The sequence below is a fragment of the Eretmochelys imbricata genome, chromosome 1 (genome assembly GCF_965152235.1).
Source record: "Eretmochelys imbricata isolate rEreImb1 chromosome 1, rEreImb1.hap1, whole genome shotgun sequence".
Lineage (NCBI taxonomy): Eukaryota > Metazoa > Chordata > Testudines > Cheloniidae > Eretmochelys > Eretmochelys imbricata.
In genome coordinates this window covers 237,399,029-237,412,570 of record NC_135572.1, presented here as the reverse complement: position 1 = coordinate 237,412,570, position 13,542 = coordinate 237,399,029, and the positions used below count along the sequence as shown (strand labels likewise).

Genomic DNA, 13,542 nt, shown 5'->3' with positions numbered 1-13,542 from the left:
CAGATGGATGGAATTTAATTCTCTCAGTCACAGCATCAACATTATTAATAAACTGCCTGAGACATTACAAAGTAAGATCTTAATCAATTATCAGCTTAGTTTTCCTAAAGTTTTAGGAAGAGAGGATTCAAGGTACAGGGAGGAAGGAAGGAAGGAACTTTGTAGAATAAAACAGTATGTCTGCAATATACATTTTTCCCCACTAGGTGACACCATTTAACCTCTGATAGCATATCAAACCTCACAAACATGAGATGCATATTCAGATTGTCTCTTCTGTTCTTCATTTTATGAGAGTAATTAACAGCATTGCATGACATTTCTGCTCCATCACAGAGCACACAACAATCAATAAGGAGCAGTAGGCATGATTTTTTTTTAAACAATGCTGAACTGAGCGAAATAAAGATACACTGAATAGAAAGTACCACAGAAAAGATATTGTGTTATAGACATTTTAAACAGCAACAAATGGCAGCGATTTTTCAAGAGTGAATTTCAGAAGCAAATCTATCACCTGGAGTCATGTTTTTTTCCTAAAATCCGGTTTAGAGGAATGTTTTTTAAGTTAAAAGGTCAGTTTAATAAAATGTGCTTGTTTGAAGGTTTTAATTTAAATGAAAGAAAAATAGCTTTCCTCCAATGTATTGAAATGTATAGGAATTGGGTGGTGTCCTTTTAAATAGTTTGTGAGCCTGCTGGTAGTCCTCACTGTGTTCTGTGTTTTAGAAACCAGTCAGAAACCAGCAGCAGTGTACATATATGTCACTAGGCCTTGTATGTTGTGTCTATGTAGGAACCAGTAAACACCCAAGAATATTAGTGAGCTCAAAAACTGTTTATGGGGATACTACCCAATGCCTATGCACTACAAATATTTATATATTTTGATGTGTAATGGACAGTTCTAGGCCTGCTCTTGCTAACACTTATTCAAGGGCTTATACACAAGGCATGCAAATATGCCCATTGAAATTAAGCATTTATGTAAGTATTTACAGGGTCAGGGTTTTCATGACTGTTTATGACCAAGTTTCTAATGCTATAAAAATTTATATTTCATGTGATATTTATACAACTCTTTCAATGTGTTGAACATATACATGCAAAGATAATGCACAGAAAAATTAACTGAACAAAATAAAAAGTATCCATACAGGTAAATACATAATATAAAGTGAAATACACTTGAGACGTAAGAAGATCTGAAATCCTCATTTGTGCGTGTGTGTGTGTGAGAGAGAGAGAGAGAGAGACAGACAGACAGACACTCTCCCCATAGGTTTCAGAGCAGCAGCCGTGTTAGTCTGTATCCGCAAAAAGAAAAGGAGGACTTGTGGCACTTTAGAGACAAACAAATTTATTTGAGCGTAAGCTTTCGTGAGCTACAGCTCACTTCGAAAGCTTATGCTCAAATAAATTTGATAGTCTCTAGGGTGCCACAAGTCCTCCTACTCTCCCCATACAATCAAACCAAAAATGGTGATTTCAGGTTTTCCTTTTTCTCATGCAACCTTCATTTTTTGTTATGAGTTTTCTTGTTTGTTTTTTTCCTTAAATGTGTTTGTTTTCTAAAATTATTTTCTTGGGGTTATATTTGTAGCTTTGGGAATATTTAATGATTTGAATATATTTTAAAAATGGCAAACTGTTTTCCCTAAATAAATAATACATTTATAAGTACATTTGGAAGCCACCACTACAGCTGAAGTTTAAAAGAATTAAAATTCAGAAGAAGCCAAATAATACATTTTAGTTTCATTCATGTATGACAGTATCCAGGGTATGGTACCACTGGAAATCCACAAGGACCATTCATAGTTGGCCTCTGACTTACTTTGGAGATCTCTTTTAAAGACAAAACCAAACCAAACAAAAACTCTTCATATTCCTTGATAATGGCCCAATCCTGCACCACTTTTGCCATTAACATAAATGACTGCAGGGTTAAGCCTCTTTGACACTAATAGGGATTTACACCACTTCTTGACTCTGAAAGCAACAGTTTGCTTACAACAAAAAAATGCTCTCTTAGAATGGGTAAATGATTTCTATTGAATGAAATATCATATCTACTATAGGCTAATAGAGATGTTAAACATTTTTATTGTAACACAAATATATTTTAAAAAGGCAATTTACCCATTTAAATCCAGCACCTTGCCTCCTGCTATACTTCTAGTAAATCCTGCCTTTGCTCTTTCTGTGAAGCTGATTGGGATTGAAAACCCTCTATGCAGACTTGTCCCTATTTTAAGAATAACCCTTTTGGTACAGTCTCCTCATTGCTTGACATGGTAGGATGTCCCCATGTTAGGCTATACCCAAGGCTCTGAGTTTTCTGCAACCCCTTGACTACAGAATCACCAGTCGCCTGTGGAATTCAACACTGGCCATAGAAAACGGAAAATATTCACCACTTACTCTGCACTAAAGGAAGCTGTCTGCATGTTAAAGTTAGGATAGTAGAATCTTTTTTCAGCATCTCTCAGACTTTGATACCAGTGCTCTGGGGGGATATGACTGCTGACTCCCAGAAACCCTTTGATACCTTAGCATTGTTGCGCAAATCCATGTCCGCTTCTTCTCTAGAAGGGTGTGCTTAACCTGCATTAACTCCAATAGGTATGAAACATGCGCATCTCAACAGTGATTGAACAATACCCCTTAATGGTGGCAGTGACGTCTAGTGGATTGAGTACTGGACTGGGACTTGGGTGACCTGGGTTCTATTCCCTGTTATGCCATGGGCCTGTTGGGTGACTTTGGGCAAGTCACACCATTTCTCTGTTTCTCAGTTCCCCACCTGTAAAATGGGGATAACGATACTGTCTCCTTTGTAAAATGCTTTGAGATCTAGCGCTACATAAGAGATATATTAGTTGCCAGCAACAGTCATTGAATTGAGCTGCCTCTGGGAAGAGGGCCCAGTTTCATTTAGTTTCATCAACAGAGCTCAAGCCTTGGCAAAATACCGACACAGGTTAGTATGCTGTAGGCAGTTGAGCTCTCATGGACATGGGACAATCAGTGCTCAACATTTTGATCAATGAAGATTTTTGTACCAGAGCAGGGGAAACTGAACAAACAGGCCAGGCTGTATGGGAGCAACTTTCTCACCCCCACCGGAGGGAGAGATTACATGGTCCCTGCCCTCCCCATTCAACCAACTCTAAGGGAGGGGCAGATAGTGGAGATGTCAGAGGAGTGGTCAATACTGTGAGCAAGGGAGAAAGTGAATTTATCCTCTAAAAATCATTTAAACTTTATCTAACTATAAAAAGCTGAGGACTGCACTGGCAGCATCATCACTGTGGGGCACTTTTGTTGAGATACATGCTGAATTTTGTTTAAATTTGGACTCATTATTTATGCTTGCATCGCTTGCTAAAACATTGCAACACAGGGTGTGTGCGCTAGAGATGGGAAAACCAGCAGGGCCAGCATTTCAAAACTGGCTTTCTAAATTGCACTTCCACATGTGGGAAGCTGCTCGCATGAGGGCACCACAACAAGATGCAGCTATATGACCAGTGAGCACAATGGGAATGTGCTTAAGCAGCATCACTTGCCCCATAACCTCAGCTGTGCAGAACACAATGCCATCCACAGCCTCAGAAACAACTCTGACATCATAATCAGAAAGGCTGACAAAGGAGGTGCTGTCATCATCATGAATAGGTCAGAATATGAACAAGAGGCTCCCAGGCAGCTCTCCAACACCACTCTCTACAAGCCATTACCCTCTGATCCCACTGAGGGTTACCAAAAGAAACTACAGCATTTGCTCAAGAAACTCCCTGAAAAAACACAAGAACAAATCTGCACAGACACACCCCTGGAACCCTGACCAGGGGTATTCTATCTACTACCCAAGATCCATAAACCTGGAAATCCTGGAGGCCCCATCATCTCAGGTATTGGCACCCTGACAGCAGGATTATCTGGCTGTGTAGACTCCCTCCTCAGGCCCTACGCTACCAGCACTCCCACTATCTTCGAGACACCACTGACTTCCTGAGGAAACTACAATCCATCGGTGATCTTCCTGAAAACACCATCCTAGCCACTATGGATGTAGAAGCCCTCTACACCAACATTCCACACAAAGATAGACTACAAGCCGTTAGGAACAGTATCCCCGATAATGTCACAGCAAACCTGATGGCTGACCTTTGTGACTTTGTCCTCACCCATAACTATTTCACATTTGGGGACAATGTATACCTCCAAATCAGCGGCACTGCTATGTGTACCCGCATGGCCCCACAGTATGCCAACAATTTTATGGCGGACTTAGAACAACGCTTCCTCAGCTCTCATCCCCTAATGCCCCTACTCTACTTGCGCTACATTGATGATATCTTCATCATCTGGACCCATGGAAAAGAAGCCCTTGAGGAATTCCACCCTGATTTCAACAATTTCCATCCCACCATCAACCTCAGCCTGGACCAATCCACACAAGAGATCCACTTCCTGGACACTAGGGTGCTAATAAGCAATGTTCACATAAACGCCACCCTATACCGGAAACCTTCTGACCACTATGCCTACCTACATGCCTCCAGCTTTCATCCAGACCACACCACACAATCCATTGTCTACAGCCAAGCTCTACGATACAACCGCATTTGCTCCAACCCCTCAGACAGAGACAAACACCTACAAGATCTCTATCAAGCGTTCTTACAACTACAATACCCACCTGCTGAAGTGAAGAAACAGATTCACAGAGCCAGAGGAGTACCCAGAAGTTACCTGCTACAGGACAGGCCCAACAAAGAAAACAACAGAACGCCACTAGCCATCACCTTCAGCCCCCAACTAAAACCTCTCCAACGCATCATCCAGGATCTACAACCTATCCTGAAGGATGACCCGTTACTCTCACAGATCTTGAGAGACAGGCCAGTCCTTGCTTACAGACAGCCCCCCAACCTGAAGCAAATTCTCACCAGCAACCACACACCACACAACAGAACCACTAACCCAGGTACCTATTCTTGCAACAAAGCCCGTTGCCAACTGTGTCCACATATCTATTCAGGGGACACCATCATAGGGCCTAATCACATCAGCCACATTATCAGAGGCTCGTTCACCTGCACATCTACCAATGTGATATATGCCATCATGTGCCAGCAATGCCCCTCTGCCATGTACATTGGCCAAACTGGACAGTCTCTACATAAAAGAATAAATGGACACAAATCAGATGTCAAGAATTATAACATTCAAAAACCAGTCGGAGAACACTTCAATCTCTTTGGTCACTCAATTACAGACCTAAAAGTGGAAATTCTTCAACAAAAAACCTTCAGAAACAGACTCCAACGAGAGACTGCTGAATTGGAATTAATTTGCAAACTGGATACAATTAACTTAGGCTTGAATAAAGACTGGAAGTGGATGGGTCATTACATGAAGTAAAACTATTTCCCCATGTTTATTCCCCCGCTGTTCCTCAGACATTCTTGTCAACTGCTGGAAAAGGCCCACCTTGATTATCACTACAAAAGGTGGTCCCGTCCCCCCCCACGCTCTCGGCTGGTAATAGCTCACCTTACCGGATCACTCTCGTTATAGTTTGTATGGTAACCCCCATTGTTTCATGTTCTCTGTGTATATAAATCTCCCCACTGTATTTTCCACTGAATGCATCCGATGAAGTGAGCTGTAGCTCACAAAAAGCTTATGCTCAAATCAATTTGTTAGTCTCTAAGGTGCCACAAGTCCTCCTTTTCTTTTTGCGGATACAGACTAACATGGCTGCTGTTCTGAAACCTTCACAGATACAATTTAGTCAGCCATTTGGGGGAATCTGACTCTCGAGCTTCTTGGTTCTTCTAGTGCCTTCCTTTTATTGGATTGTTGGGACATGCTATCCAGGGTGACAGGGCCTTTCCAGTCATCTCCAGAATGCTTGCCAATGATTGCTTGCTAATGGTTCGTCTGAGGGTAGAGAAGACCCAAGGATACTTTTACTTTATTCTCACACATCTGTATTAATCACCTCTTTTATGTTAGCAAGGAGATGGTTTAGTGTTTCACACCTTACTTTCACCATGAGCCCGGGACATTAAATCCTGCTTGGTCTACAGTAGACAATGAATTTGGGCATCTTATCTTGCTCTCTTCTGTACAAAAATCACTGCATGATTTGTCACAGTTTATACTGGGAGCCCAAGATATAAAATAGCAGTGGTGATGCAGGTTGAGACTAAGGTGCATCAGCATTTGATAGTACTGTGTGCATCTCTAACCAGTGCTAATAGCCTCTTATCTTCATGAACATTGAATTTCCCCATGTGAAGTAATGTCCTGCTTAACTTCTAGTGGATTGTACACAATTTCTGTTGGCACTTACCACAGCCCAGCAAACTTGGTGGTGAAAGTGAAATTCTATTCCTTTAGTATCATCTACCTTTATATTTGTTGCCTCCGACCTGATTTTCTAAACATGAAAGCTCCATTCCATAAATGCTCCGTATTTTATTTTTTAAAATATTGTTCCGGCTTTTGCCCTAGAGGGTCATTTTGATTATGTCATAGGCAGATTTACTAATACACTTTTATTTTAGACTAGCAAAATACTCACTGTCAGGCATTTATACCACACTCATGATCATTGTGGTATGCGTGAGTGCCTATTTTTAGGGAATTATAAGAGACACCTTCATAGATTGGAGAGAGTTGAGAGAAGAGCCACAAGAATGATCAAAGGATTAGAAAACCTGCCTTATAGCTCAAAGAGCTCATGTTACTTAGTTTAACAAAGAGAAGGTTAAGGGGTGACTTGATTGCAGTCTATAAGTATCTACATGAGATACAAATATTTAATAGTGGGCTCTTCAATCCAGCAGAGAAAAGTATATCATCATCCAATGGCTGGAAGTTGAAGCTAGACAAATTCAGATGGGAAATAAGGTGTAAATTTTTCACAGTCAGAGTAATTAACCATTGGAACAACTTACAAGGATTGTGGTGGATTCTCCATCACTGACAATTTTAAAATAAAGATTGGATGTTTTTCTAAAAGATCTGCCCTAGGAATTATTTTTGGGAAATTCTGTGGCCTGTGTTATACAGGAGATCAGAGTGGATGATCACAATGGTCCATTCTGGTCTTGGAATCTATGAGTTGATTCTTTGAAACTAATCAGGACTATGGGAATAAATTTACCCCTGCTGGCACAGGGCTGGTTCCCCACCACTGCCCTAGCTACAGGGGATATACCAAGGAAGCTCCACTGGTGGAGGTGATTCAGTGCATGTGCTGTTTAAATGCACCGCCTGGCCATGCAAGCTCTGGCTGAAGCCACACATTTGCTGGAGCTCTATTAGCTGGCTGTGGGTCCCATAGTGAAGAGGGGGGCAGTGTGTAGTCTTGCAGTGCTACAAGCCTCCCCGCCTCCAGTCAAAATGTCCATCACCAGGTGCCTGCACCATGGCTGGTCTGACCTCAGGCTGAGTATAGTCCATGATCTCTAGCATTCCACACTGCAGCCCTTGAGGCGAGTATCCAAACCTTGTAACAGCTTTGCATTCCTTTCCTTTCGCCCATAAGGGATTCAATTCCTAAGTGGTTGTACAGTGGATTTATACAGGAGCAGGATTTCACAAGTTTGTGTGGAAATCTGATTATTGCCAATAACAGGTATGTTTTATAATTATTTCTCTGGCCCTTTTATTTCAACTCAGCCTTTGGGGTTTTTTAAATTGTTCTTGTAATTATCCTTGATTTTTGAAATGCTTACATGAACTAAAGGATCTTTTAAACGATCTTTATTTTCCTGAATTTAGTGCTTGTAAATAGGGACCAGGTTGACAGTACTGGAAAGTGAAGTCCTTCATTTATTGCCACAAAAAAGCCTTCCATTTATCGCCAGAAGAAGAAGAGTTACTGCCTGGGCAGAAGTAGTTTCCTGGAGCTTCCTCATACAGCTGAGCCTCAGTGCTAACCTGAAGGAACCACTTCTAGGAGTGAGAGAGTACCTCATTTTCCATGGTCATCCAGTCCTTGGCCTTTCTGCTAAGGCTGTGGGTTTCCAATTACAGTAGCACTAATTGTGCTTGTGGTTTTTTTGATGTGGACACTTGCTCACTTGTGGACTGAGAGCACAGGGCACTGAGAACCCATCAGAGAGTAATGATTTTTGGGCAGCCCAACACTAAGCTGGATTCATACCAGGGTCTTAGAAATGAAAGACTCCTTTCTGTATTGCACTACCAGTCCCTGAATTCAGTGCTCTGCATTCAATTAATCAGAACGTATTCTGTTAAATGCAAAACAGGACATTTAAAATAGCATTGGGCTTGAGAGACAAACTGATAAAAATCTAAACATTCAAAGATAAGGTTGAGAAACAACACTGGATTTTCAGATGATTTTGTGCACATGCAAATTGATGTGGAAACACCCATAACTGCGTCTTAACTGCATTTACCTATGCAAAACTCATTTGGACAGAGACATATGTGTGATTTTGCTGAGTGTAGCTGGGGATGTGGTTGTAGAATGGAACCAATTTAGTGCTCAATCTACTCATACATTTAAAAGAAAATCTAAAAAAATATGGATTTATTTCTTTTATATTCTTTCCTATTATTTTATTTTATAATACTGTATGCCGGAGGTTGGGTGAAACCTCACTGAAGCTAGTGGGCATTACAGCTGCCCCTCATTCAGGATTAATTTAAAAAGCAATTAAGTTGCTTTATGGAATAGATAGCTGAAACAAGAGGAGCCACTGCCCAAAACTCAAGCAACGTGCAAGGCTGGAGCAGGAGTTGAGCCATGTGGTCTGAAGGGTTTTCCCTGGAATCTGAATGCAAATGTGTAGGTCTGGGTACTCTTTAATGGAGCTGAGAGAAAAGAAACATGACAAAAACACAGAGAAGGCATCAAGGAAACCCCAGAGACAGCCAGAGATGCCTTTGTAGCATGACTCTGAGAAAAAGCTAAGAGAGAGAGCTTTTTGGTAGAGTGCTGGCTGGAAAGAGGCTTGGAATTGTGAGCTAAGAAACTGTTTCCTGTTGTCTAATGTCTACTGTGTTCAGGGAAACAAGGGTTTATGTATATTCATTGTAAATAAACAGAATTGCACCAAAGAAATACCTGACTCCATTATCAATTTCTCCTCTTAATGGAAACAACCCATAAGACCCTGAATACCAGCTATCTGCTCTGGTCAAAAGGGGTAACAATATTATAGTAGCATCTGGAGGCCCCAATCACAATCAGGTCTTGAGGGTGCTAGGTGCTGTACAAAGACACTGTTCCTGCCCCAAAGAGCTTACAATCGATCTTCATTTTTGTGGTAAAGTTCTGCATGGATTGTGTGGCTGCTGTCTAAGAAGCTGTGGGGAACATATGAAATGAAAATTTCTCTGGGTTCTGACTGATGGATTAGCAGAGTTTGAATCCCAAACCTAAAGTGATGACACTGACATCATAATGTAACTATCATCATATTAGAACACATCTCAGTGTGATAGAGTCATATCTCAGTACTATCTCACAATATGACATCACGATGATCCTGTCAGTGGCATAGCTGGGGGGGCGGGGGCAGCTGCCGCTCCCCCACTGAGCACAAGTGGCGCCTTGTCAATGTCTTGGTGTCTTTTAAATTTTCTCCTGTTGAGGGAGATCCGAAAAAAGGCATCACCCACTGCAGAGCTTTTTACTCAGCCAGTGGCGCTCCGGGTCTTGGACGGCACCTCAGCGGCGGGATCTTCACTTGCTCTGGATCTTCAGCAGCAACTCAGTGGCAGGACCTTCAGTGCCGCTGAAGACACCCAGAGCGAGTGAGGGCCTGATGCCGGGGCACCACTGGGTGAGTAAAAGCACCGCAGCGGGTGGTGCCTTTTTTTTGGATCGCTCCCCCTGTTCCCTCCACCTGGTTACGCGGCTGGATCCTGTCCTCCAAATGCAAATCCATGCAGTCTGGGTTTATTTTAGCTTTCTCAGACACACCTGGTTTGATTTTTCCCCTGTACTATTTACACAGCCCTAATTCAGGCTCCGCCTACACTTGGAGCTGGGGTGTAATTCCCGATTTGAGTAGACATACTCACACTAGCTTTCATCAAGCTTGTGTGCTAAAAATAGTAGCATAGCCACAGTACCATGGGCAGTGGCAACATGGGCTAGTCTTGCCAAGTACTTACTCATGGAGTCCGGGTGGGTTTGTATTTGGGGAAGCTAGCCTGTGCACTGATTGCTACTGTGGCTACACTATTATTTTTAGTGCACTAGCTCAAACAAAGCTAGCATGTATCTGCCTTCCATCACTGGGAAGCACCTTCCCAGCTGCAATATAGGCATACCCAGAAAGTACCATACAATTAACTATGTGCTACAGAACACACAGTGTATTCAGATCAACCAAAGCCAAAGCCAATCACAGCTGTCTGTGTTCTGGTCGCATTCCTCACCACCTAATCCAGTGGATCCTCTGAGAAAAAGAGACCTTCCCTTTCCTCATCCACTGCACAGTCTTGCCCTGACTCACATACACTGAACTCCTTGAAAATAATCTGTCAATGCTTTTAAACTAAACCCTGCCCCTTTCTAGACATGCATGTATTTAAAACAGTTACTTTATCTTCCTTCTCCACCCCCCAGTTGCCACCTGGTAGCTGATGCTACCCCCACTATGTTGTCCATTTCACAATCAATCAGAGACTACCTGAAATGGCTGCCAATGGGACATTAGCGAGCCTACAAATCCCAGTCAGAGGGGCTGCTGGAGCAAATGGAAGCCTTACTTTAGGTCAGACTCCCCACTAAAGGATGGCTTGGATTCAGTGTCAGGAAACATATGACCTCACAGCAGACATATGACTAGGATCCTCATGATATCACACACTTTCTGACTCAACTTGACCTATCTCTGTCCACAACTCATCAGAGTATCCTCTGATAGGTCACTTAAGAGGGACAATACAATAAAAGACCCAGCATTGCTGCGACTGGATCAGTTGACTTGATCTTTCTGGCTACAGAATTACAATGTAGATAGTTGGGCTCAGGCTAGAGCCCAGGCTCTGAGACCCCATGAGAGGGGAGGATTTCAGAGCCTGGGCCCTAACCCAAACCTGAAAGTCTACAACTGGAGTTTTATAGCCCCATGAGCCCAAGTCAGTTGACCCAGGCTCTGAGACTTGGCATCACAGGTTTTTTATCGGCATGTAGACATACTCAACAAACCAACAAGATCACCTTTGGGTTTGACAAGGCCACTCTTTAATACAGAAGACCAGCACAGACCAAAAGAAACAGCTTATTGTTATAACTAACTGCTCATTATGTTTCAGAGTCTGCAATAACAAAACCAACGAAGGACGGAGCGAAGGAAGAAGAGATAATAAGACTATTGCTAGATATAAAACCTCTTATTTTATTACTTTCCTGCTGAGTGGGTAAGAACTGGTGAAGGCTGGCATCCTCCTCCCGAAAAACCAAACCTTTAAATGTAATTCAAACACAACACCCCTATGAGCTTTCTATTGCGTGACTGACTTGCAAACAAGTCCACTCACTTGTTGCTGAGACTTAGCTGTTAATAATGTACTAATGATCTGCAGAAGAAAAATATCTGGCATTAATTACTATACCTTTTATTTGAACTTAAATGTATAAGTAGCTTAGCCACATCTTGCACTTCAAAAACTGGAGCGGGCAACTCTGTCCATTATGACTAACTTCAACTCAGAGTATTTATTTATTTAAGGATTTTATTGCTTTCAGTTAGCTAAGTGATTAGTGAAGACCAAATGCAATGCACTAATCAAAGAATGAAGGACTTTTGAAGGAAATTGATTCTGCTTGCAAGGGGAAATGTGCCTTTTATTACAAATGATTAACTCTGTAAGAATTCAAAACCAGTGGTAAAACAAATAAATACATATAAATTGCAGAACAAACCTTCAAGCTCTACTGCAGGGAGACACAATAAATCATCGGAAACCTGTGACTAATTATATAAATGCCAAAAATTGAGACTGATGTGAAGAAGGGGAAGTTTCCTTTGCAGTTTCAGTGACAGATAGCAAAACAGGATAAAATTGCTATTTTTCAACTTCAAGAATAGACATTCAGTAGCAGTTAAAGCTGGGTTATGGAGAATACTTGGTTACCATCAACTCAAATAAGTTTTAGATCTGCTGGATTACCCATTATTCAAATGTGTTGCTATGCATCAATTTATCGACAATATTCACTATCCTTAGCTGGGGGGGCCAACTTCTTAGTTCCCGTTGTTCTGATGAAGCACAGCAACTCCCATTCTGTTGTACAGTCCACTCTATTAACAGGGGATGCAATTGTGAGTGTGTTTTAGTGATAGCTTCACAACTCCTACACTTGGATCCATGCAGTTACACCTCTGAGTCCATGCAGAACCCTGTGGAATCAAGGGGACTCTGAACAGTCACATGAGTCTGCTCATATAGATCCAGTAGCAGGATTGGTGCCTTTATTTGGATCCCTGCCGTGTCTGTAAGGAATAATAGCATGAAAAATGCAGTGGAAACCTCCTAAGGAGTGTGGAGACAGTCTTTATCTTGTGCTTCCTTCTGGCTCTTGTAATTCATCAAAACTAGGGAATCTCAGGGAAAAAAACCAACAACATAAGATTGATTCTAAGATAATTGGCTGTCTTTTTATTGCTTTCTACATTTTCTTTCTTAATGTTCCCTTTTCCATCCAAGGACTCTCAAGCTACATGGCACAAACTCCCAATGAAAGCAGGCCATGAGAAGGTGCATTATGCCATGGTGTCCTCCATTTAGTGAATGATAGCACCAAGACACACTACACTTACTACATGTCTTCTTCTGCCTTGTCTCCTACAATTTTATGTTCATTTTCCTTAATCCCTCAGGTCTCACTTAAAACATCACTCCTGCCCTCCCTAAGAACACCAAACAGTGGATGATGAGTTGAGATGAGAAGCTGGAGGGAAAGAGACCTCTGTCTTGATCCTAAAATGGAATAATTTAGCAAGGATAGGTCAAAGTCTATCACCAGACATAGGTGTGTCTTGATCCAGTGGCTACATCATTTCTCAGGACACCTTTGAAGAGTTTTACTATTAGGATTTCCATGTTTCTTCCTCTGCACTCCTGATAACATAAGTAATGGAATGTGTTGGTTCTTGAGGTTGAAGGCTCATCAGCAGATCCTCTCTCTTTCAGGCTTTGTTCAGTTACTGTGGTATTGACCCCAAACTTTTGGGGGTGGGGCTGTATCTTCTTCTGTGCTTGTACAGAACCAAGTACACTGTTAACACTCTAATACGCTGATCAGCCAATGCTATCATATAGGTGTAAGGACATTTCAGTGACCCATATCATTGTTGACTGTGTACAATTCTAACTTGAGATGTCCATTTTGTCCCATGAGAATGAAATGAGCAGTTCAGATTCTTCTGAAAGAAAATTGTAAATTATTGGCCTGCATAGGTCCAGTCATCGGTTCTAGTGGGTGTCCAGGGCTGAGAGATGTCAAGCAACCCCTAATAGAGTGGGCTG

The 13,542-nt window shown here is 41.8% G+C and overlaps 1 protein-coding gene across 1 annotated transcript in view; it reads right to left on the bottom strand.

Moving 5' to 3' along the window:
* SCUBE1 (signal peptide, CUB domain and EGF like domain containing 1) overlaps window positions 1–13,542 on the bottom strand; it is a 298,416-nt gene that overhangs the window by 50,207 nt on the left and 234,667 nt on the right. The gene's annotated exons all lie outside the window — the stretch shown is intronic.